This window comes from Pteropus medius, unplaced genomic scaffold, assembly GCF_902729225.1.
Source record: "Pteropus medius unplaced genomic scaffold, Ma_sr-lr_union100, whole genome shotgun sequence".
Taxonomy (NCBI): Eukaryota; Metazoa; Chordata; class Mammalia; order Chiroptera; family Pteropodidae; genus Pteropus; species Pteropus medius.
In genome coordinates, this window is record NW_024348304.1 from 6,621,959 (window position 1) to 6,631,737 (window position 9,779).

Below are 9,779 nucleotides of genomic sequence, written 5' to 3' on the forward strand. Positions count from 1 at the left end.
CTCAAAACTTTTGGAGAAAATATTTTATCATTTCAAAAGCTATGGTTATATTGTAGTGCAAAGTGAAAGATCTCATTAATTTTTCAGCTAAATCCAAACATTAAAAAAAAGAAACAAAACAAACTTCACCTTCAGAGGTGAAGCCTCTGAATATGGACTAAAGCCTCATATTCCTTTGATATAAGCTGAACATCAATAGAAGTATGAGAAGCATCACCTTAAACTATAACTGTGATTTTATGCTCCACATTATAGTCAATGATATTATCGGTTATATATTAGAGAATGTGCTGATGAAAAAATTTAGCTACACTTAATTTGCAGGATTATAAATGTACTCAGGCTGGCCTCCAGGAGCCTCCAGTAATTCTCTAGCCTTATTTTCCATGATGCCACTAAGTTTATCCTATGCTTCAATGAAATGTAATTCTTGAACGTTCCTACATGACCATAGATAATTGAAAAATATCTGGAATGTAAGTAATAGGTCTTCCATGTCTTATTTTTACTGTTTTATGCATGGCAACAAATTTAAGCTTTGAGGGATAAAACATGTTCTCGATGACATAAATAAAGTTGGTGTCAGGCCGGGTCTAGTATCCAGGTCTTATGACTGTCATTCACCCTTTCTTACTCTACACCATGTCATTCCACTCATTAAAAAGCCCCTGCTATTCTTAACCTGAGATGTCTTTTTTGCTTTCTGTTATAATCCTACCCATATTTCAAGATAATTATCTTTAAACCTTTTCTTTAAATTGAGTAGATTCTGATGAATATTGTAATGAATCTCATTAATTTTTTTATTATGCAAATGGAATAGCTACCTTAAACTTCGGCTCTTCAAAGTATTGCTCATTTGTAGAATTATACAAATGCATTTACTTTTTAAATTTATTAATACTTTGATTAGAATCATCTAAATGTTCTCAACAATGTGAATGAATACAAGTTAGGCAAATTGATCATTTGGGAGAAAATGCCTTTTCAATCATCCTGATTTCAGATGAATTCTATAAGCTTTTCAAAACTGACGAATATTTGAAAAATTAGTGCAGCTTTTAATTATAACATAGAATCCCAATTATTTGCCCTTTTTCCCTTTCCTGAGGAAACAGAAGGCTTTTCAAATAAGAATGTAATGGAAATGAAACACATTCTACATTTCTTAATAGGCATCTTTCACTTAGATTAGTCATAATCTGAAATTACTTCTAATAAACCCTCCTGATAAAGATACACCCAATTTAAGTATAGAAGGTGGCACTAAAGGAAGCACAGGATGATTGAAATTGTTTTAGAGACTGCAAATCAAGTAGTTGTACTTTCATTGTCAAGTACGATTTCTTTAATGCAAATCAAAGAAATTTCTGGGTCGCTTTAATTGGTAGAACACATTCATTATCAAAAGTTTCTTTTTCAAGGGCATTAAATAATATGATTGAAAAATGACTAATAGGTAATGTGTGAATTTTTAATTAGATGGCTTCTGCCATTCCTAAGACTTTACAAAAGGAAATTTAAGTAAAAGAATTTTAATGAAGAAAAGGATGTTTTTCTTAGAGGCTCGTGATTTATTCCTCCTCCACTATCTTTCTATGGCTCCTTTTCACCCCTGCAGTTAATTAGAGGTACTTCAAATTTAATTGCCTTTTCAGAAATGGTGCAACTCATCGCTCTGCAATATTTTGGTCCTGAACCCTCACTTCTCTGCACTTATTATCATTGGGGACTTCTTTGACCATTCCGTGTGGCTCTCTTTCCATGTGCTGGTTTAATGGCAACATTGATTGACCTCTCAAAAGGCCTCTCACCCAACTGAGTTAAAATTTACAACTAGTCGTGAGCCTCAATCCCTCACGGCTAATTAGCCTTGCTCAGTGTCTGGGTTGGCGTGCCTTGGCCTCTCTGTAGTACTGATTATGAAATGAAGAGATTTGATGTATAGATAGAGTAATGTTAAAATTTTCCTTTGCATCGGATATCTAAATCATTATTCCTGGGACAGCGAAGTCATGTCTCATCGTTCTTTGTTGTTAATTATGAATAAATGATTTAGATTTATTTTTTCGGTTAATGGGATGTGGACTCAGAATGAGATAAGATGTTCATAGATACTATAAAGTTGAAACTAGGATTGAATTCTGGTACTTTATGAGTCTGACAGATATAGGAATTAATTTTGTGGAGATCACTGGAAAGAGAGGGTATTGACAGCATCGAGTTTAAGTCCCTCTCACCTCAAGGCCTACAAGGTGGGACTATGGGCAGCCACTAGAGAGAAGAGAGAAGTCTGATCTTTCACTTTGCACAGGACCCCTGGGGTCCTGAACCAAATCTGCATGCCGTCCATACATTATCATGTGTGCTGCAGTGAATGGAAAATTCCAGCAATATTTTGTAGTAGTTCTGTTAGGTGAGCCATGAGAGGAATGACAAACAAGGAAACAGATCATCTATTTACATTGTTCTGATTCACTGTTTCAATTGTTCGAGTAGCTTGAGACACTGATAATAGAGAGGAAAAACAGAGTTTCGAGTTATATTATCTTTTCAAAAAAATCTTATGACTATATTAGATGCATGGAATAACAGATCATTAAAATTGTGAAGGACCTAACACTTAACACAATGTGAAGAATATCATAGACTTTCAGAAGATCTTTTTTGATATGACTCTATAGTCTGGTAAATTCTTCTGGCGATAGATATTTATTTCAAAAATATACATCTAAACTGACCTTATTCTCTAAAATAAGTTATACTTAAAATGCTGAGAGACATGATAATTACAGCATAAGCTCACTTTTATGTCATGTATGTTATGCTGCATAGTTTTTCTCTGCATATAGTTACTATCGATGGATGTGCACTGATAAAATGTGATTTTAAAATAACAGTGATTGAAAGGTTAAGAGCTCTAATGAAAAAAGTGGGCAGTAGTCAAGAAAAGCTGGGTGATGGGAGCAAAAAGATGGGGATTCTAAGAAAGAATCAATATAAAATTCTAGAAATCAAAAACACTATAACAGAAAGGAAGAGTGTCTTTGGTAGACTTGGGCATAGTCTGCACGGAAAGAATCAGTGAACTAAAGATATGCCAATAGAAACTTAACAAGTTAAAGTACATTTACCATAGTCTAATTTACGTATTTTTTAAAACACTAAAACTTGGTTTATTTTACTGTGCTTAAAGCCATCATAGTTTTTCTTTGCTTAATTAATTTGGGGCAATATTGATATTTATTTGGGGAAAATTTAAAATAACTTATTTTTCTGAAATATTTCAAATTAAGCATGCAGACTCTTAATTTTTTTTCAAGGATTTTTTTTTTCCCATTTAATTAACTAAGTGCCCCTAATAAATGGCAGAGCTGTGATTAAAACTCAGGTCTCACTGACATCATAGTTTCATATTTTAATCACCACTGCATAAAAATTAAAAAATCAACATTAAAGATGTGATTAAAATAAAATATAACATCTCATATAAAAATTAGAAAACTTATTTAAACTTTCTGAAATCTAGTGTCCTCATATCTTAAAATAATAGTTCTACTGATTTATGAGAATTAAAGGAGTTAATGTGCAAAATCTAAACCTCACTTAGCATGTAATATGCCCTCAATATTCATGCTACATATTATTAGTCTGGGGTAGAGAAAGATGTCACCATTACTTATAGAGTAACTGAGATAGAACGTTATTTGGGTATCTATATAGAATTTGTGAATGGGGAAACTTTACAAAAGTTCAAGTTGACATAATGATAACCATCCAGACTAGACATGTGGACCAATAAACCTGACCTGAATCCATGCAGAACAGTGCAGTGGTTTGAAACACAGGCTGTCTGGCTCCAGCTCTTCCTGACTGTGTGTGGAACAATTGGCTCTCTGAAAGGCAGTGTGGAAGAGTCGTTTCTGGAACCATGTGATCTGGTTCAAATCATGATTCAACCCCTTACTAGCTTTGAGACCATGGGCAAGACACTTAGCCTCTACCTCTGTTTTCTGTCATTAAAGAGAGAATGATAATATATACCTATGGGGCCGTTATGTGATTTAAATAATTTCAAATATTTAAAAAGCTAGACTACCAGTTTTGTACACGTAAAGAACTCGAAGTGGTCAGTCTTATTCTTGAAATAAGAAAAAAGCTGAACGAATTGAAAATCAATGACTTTTCTTTAGCACATCATGTAAGAAGATTGCAGGATAAACTGCCATCCCCAAATCTAGAGAAACGGGTACATCCAAAGTCATAGCTAACATCTTATTTGGAGCAGAAGCCACTGGTACCATGAGCTGGAAGAAACACTTAAACAATAACTTTGGCAAATTGTTGGAGGCTGAATGTAGACTAGCATGCGAGTGAGACGTCTCTGGGCCACAGTCTCAATTAGGCTTCCACACATTCCTGGACTTTACGTCCAGGAACCAGGAGGTCAGCAGCCAAGAAAAGATAACCCCATCTTTCTGGCAGGGCGAGGAAAAAGTAACCATTTGAAATATACCCAGAGTGCCATTCATATTAAAGGGAAAAAGACTTGATTTATTTAGAGTATGATATTTCCCCCCACTCCAGCCCCTTCTCTTCTTCCTGTCTCACCAGAAAAGGTGGGGCAGGTATGGAAACACTTGTAAAGGTCACAGCTCCAGGACACAGAGACAGATTTAATCAGATTATAGACCGCTTCATTTCCGCTGTGCTCCCCCCACATCAGTGGGGCTCCAGTACAGCAACAGAGGATTAAAGCTGAAATAGCTGCCGGGTGCTCTTAAGGACGACTTCCTAGAGAAACCCCCCAAACAAGAGCATTAGAGGAATCCGAAACCCTTGCACCTGCGACTGGAGCAAACATTAAACATAACCGAATTTTCAGCCATGTTTACTTAAAACCTCCCAGTAAGGCTTTTACCACAGTTCCGATTGCCTGATGAGTATCTCAGCTTTCAATTAAAAAGTACAGCATGTTAAGAGGAAAATAAAAACCACAGTGTGAAGGCAGAAAGCAAGCATCAGGACCAGATTCAGATATGATGCAGATTCTGGAGTTACCAGGCAGGGAATTTAAAATGGAATGTGTTGTCTATGGCCATGCCACCCTGAACAAACCCGATCCCATATCATCTCGGAAGCTAAGCAGAGTCGAGCCTGTTTAGTACTTGGATGGGAGACCACCTAGGAAGACCAAGTGCTGTAGGCGTAAAAAATAAAAAAATAAGGGATTGTAAACTGACAAGGTCCTTGCAATCTGTCAGGTCAACTAAGGGTTGCCTCGCCTAAAAAAATAAATAAATAAATAAAAATAAAATAAGATGGAATGTGTTAAGGGCTCAAGAGGAAGGAGTAGATAATATGCAAGAACGTCATAAGGGCTGGCATCGGGGAATTGGGAATGTGTGCTCTGTTACAAGATGCCTTTGTGACTATAAATTGGTAGTGTTATTTAAGAGTGGACTTCGGTGTGTTGTAAATGTCTATTGCAACTCTAGGACAAGCATTAAGAAGTGAAAATGTTTACAGCTTTAAAAGTATTTTCTGGCAAACAAGTACTTATGTACGTTTTGCTATTTGTTATTAATTAATAATAGCAAAATAAAGATAGTAATAGTCCTTAACATATAGAGTAATTTTATAGATTAAATAAGATTATATATATATACACACATATAGAGAGAGATGTGTGTGTGTGTGTGTATGTGTATGTGTGTACACATATGAGCACACAGTATCGGTTCTGATTTCTCTGGAGAACAGACTAAATATACTGGACTTGACAGGTAAAGTTTAATACCCGCTTCCTTTTCCAACTTCTGGTTTTCTTGGACTGTAGGGGTTTAAATCTTTGAACTTCCTCCCCTCCATTTATTATAGGAAAATTTCATCTTAATGAAACCGATACATATATGAAGAATAAATACATATATAATACAATTATAGATTGTTATAGAATTTAAACAAAAAGTGTAATGAAGAATTTTATATAATAAAAACATAAACTGCCCGAGTGTTGATTCGTATGTGTTAAGTAACTGGGGAGTTACTTAACAGTTTAGAAATGTGGTCATGTCGGTTTTTGTGTCTGTCTCTGGTTCCCTCTGCATGGCTGACCACGGTTCCGTGAAGCGGATATGGGGATAAGGCTGTGTTTTACATGCTCCATAAGGCATGCAGTTTTATTTTACTATCAGTAGGTAACATAATACGAAAAAAAATCCTAATCTTGGAAAAAAGAAATATATATATGCCTGCCTTTTTGCTAGATGATCAGTGAACCCTCCAGGCAAGATGAGCGAGTGCCTCTGTCGGTCCTTCGTCTTCGGAGGTGTCAGGAGTCCCCTGGAAGTGATGATAAGTGCCGCACTCGCTCCTTCACCCCTCACATCAGTTCTTTTATCAGCCGTCGGGCTCTGCTCGCCAGGGATTTTCATACTCTCCGAGTCCTCATCAGTTTCTTTTTCATTTGCTCTTCTCCCTGAGCTCTACACCCTTCCCGATAGTGCCTGTTATTTCCACAGCCTCCACGTGATTTGCTTGCTGTTCCCCAGCGCTCAAATCACTGAGTATTTCAATTCATCCCAATGTTTAATTTTTAATTGTAAATGAAAATCAGAATAGCTGTTCTTCAAATAAACATTTACTATGGTCCATGATTTATGATTGTACCCATCAGATATTTAAATATATATATTTATATTACCTTCCCATTATTAAATACAAAAACCTAAAGGCAAGAGGAAACCCTTTATTATCTTCCCATTATGGAATACAAAAACCCTATATTATCTTCCTATTATCGAATACGAAAACATAAAGGCAAGACGAAACCCTTTCTCTTTTCCAACTCTAGGGACCTGGTTTGGACTGAAGGAGTTTAAATCCTCAATGTCTCTCTGCCCCATTTTTACAGTGATTATAGGATAACATCTTATGCTAATTCTTATGCCTCCAGATTAACTTAAGAACAAATAAGCAAAACAATTATTATAAAGATTCTGGAAGCTTAGTTTAGATGAGGCTGATCATCCATGGAGAGATGAGTCTTCTACAATCCTTTCTATGTTCTGTTCACGTCTGGTTTACCCCTCCAGGTACAATCTGAGAGTGAGACACGTACTCAAGGACTGTCACTTAGCAAAATGTCAGGGTTATCTCTGCCGTGGGTCAAAGTAACTTCCACACATTATGCTGTAAATAGAAGAGACTTTTTCATCCTCCTTAGGAAATTGGACTGTGCTGCTTCTGAAGGCTCACAAGTGTGGTTTCCTCGTGTGTGTGTGTGTGTGCGGCGTGCGTGCGTGTGTGTGTGTGTGTGTGTGTGTGTGTGTGCTGCAGCAGTTAGCCTGTTGAAACTCGGAGAATCTAAGTAAGGAAATCCTTCCATGAGACAAATAATCATTTGATGTCCTTGGATTATAAGAACAGTTGTAAGAAATAGACCATTTTATTTTATTTTATTTTGTCTGCAGGAGTGAGAGGAAGGCCTGAGACAGGGATTCACATGCATAGGCTTTATTGAAAATCTGTTCTTCTAGAAAATCCTGTGAGGGAGAGAGAAACGAAGGCTAGCAGAAATGGCCGAGCAGAAATGAGATCTCTGGCAAAGCTTGGCTTTTGTGTCATTTACAGGTAGCTTCTGGAATAGAAATAGCAAAACCAGTTTTATCCCTTGAAACAAGATGGTTGGGCTTCAAGGTTCCTATCATTCAGTCATCTGCCACCAGACGCAGTAGAACCTCTCACGCTTGTCAAGGCAGGCAGCCTCCTTCAGCCTAATGCAGCGCTCTGGAGAAGATGGCAGGATTTAATTATGAGCCCCCTTACTCATAGCAGCAATGAGGATATTTTGGCCACACGCTAACCATTTATTCCAGCAAGGGGACGTCCTCAATGTGATAAAATGTATCTAAAAAATCTTGAACAAACAGCAGAATTAATAAACAAATATTATGTTTTCACTTTCGGATCAGAAATGGGTCAGTGATACACCTATCGCCAAACTTCAATATTGTATAAGAATTCTTAGGTAAAGGAAAAAATTAATTTTAATTTTTGTTGTAGTTGTAGAGCTGTTTACGATTGGGTGTAAGTTTGTAACAGGTGCCAAATCTACTAATCTTTTCTAAAGTACACTTTAGGGAAATTGTATCTTAAAGTGATACACAAACAGAAAATTTATTGGAAAAAAATTACCATCACACTTTTTTATATAATAATTTAAAATAAATAGATTAAATATGACTTTTGGAAATTTTTTAAAAATGAAAATACCTCAGTAGTTGCATATATAGTCTCTCTATATATATCTTTCTTCAAAAGTTTTAAATGCTTGTGAGAAAGAAAAAATATTAATTGAAATCTATTATACTTATTATTTATTATACACTAATTCAAACAAATTTTATTTTCAATTTAGTCTTATTAGATTTTATAAACTACAGCAAAATGATTTTACTGTAATTTTTAAAATCTAGGGACTTTTGAGAAAGAAGCATTTTCTCATCAAATTCATCCTGAAATATATCAACCTATTTTTACATTTTTAGTTTCCTTGTTAAAACACGATTTGCACATATAATACTAAACTGAACCACCAGATTGAAATGAATATTGGATTAAGCACAGAATTATCTTCAAAAATTTTCACTAAGCTGAAGGGAATTCTGAAAATATGTGGGATTAAATTTAAAGTAATATCTGAAATTTTGGGGGTAACTGAAAAATGATATACTAGACATCTGATTTACAGAATATATTCAAGACAGAATATTTGATTAATTAAAATTTCAGGATTGTTTTTCAAGTTATATTATATGTGTATTCATGTATATGTCTGTACATATGTATATGTACACATACCTAACTGCACGTCAAAACATAGATACATGAATACAACACATACACACACACATACACAAAAAGTAGTGGTTAGATTTGGCTTCTAGTTATTTATCTCAAACTTGATTAATAACACATAATACAAATAATCCAGTGGGGACAATTTAAGCAGAAGAAAATTGAAGAAGATACAATTAACTAAAATAGTAGGTTCTTATTGTTGAAACAAATTATCACAAAACTCAGTGCTGTAAAACAATACACATTTATTCTCTTACATTCCTGCAGATCGGAAATCCAAACTCTGTTTCAAAGGGCTGAAGTCTTATCTGACACAGGCCTGTTCCTTCAGGAGGCTTTAGGATCTCGTTCATTCCCTTTCCTGTTCCAGCTTCTAGAGGCTGCCTTCATCCCTGGCGCACATCCCCTTCCTTCATTTCAAATCCAAATCTAGCAGTATAGCATCTTTTCTTCTCCCTGGTCCCTACTTCCATATTCTCCCTCTCTCTCTCTCTCTCTCTCTCTCAATCTCTCTCTATCGCTCGCTCACTCGCTCGCTCTTTCTCTCTCTTCCCGTCTCCCAGTCATCATCATATCACCATCCATGTCTGGAATCATCCTGTCTTCCTCTTGTAAGAATCCTTGTGATTATATTGGTCCCACCTAGAAAACCTAGAATAATCTCCCTATCTCAAAAGCTTTAACTTAATCACATGAGCAGTCCTGTGGCAGCGTATGGTATACATTCATAGGTTTGGCGATTTGAACATAATTATCTTCGGGGGACTGTTATTCCATCTACCACAGCTATATTATAAATATATGAAAACATAATGTCAAACCTAAGAGAGATAAAATTAAATATCAGTCCTATGAGAAGTAACTTTCAAATAGTGATGCAGGAAATAAATGAAATATCTATGTAAAATACATAG

At 35.6% G+C, this 9,779-nt stretch overlaps 1 pseudogene; it reads left to right on the forward strand.

Moving 5' to 3' along the window:
- Window positions 1-5,090: 5,090 nt before the first annotated feature.
- On the forward strand, window positions 5,091-5,209 carry LOC120616325 (uncharacterized; annotated as a pseudogene).
- The last annotated feature ends 4,570 nt before the right edge of the window (window positions 5,210-9,779 follow it).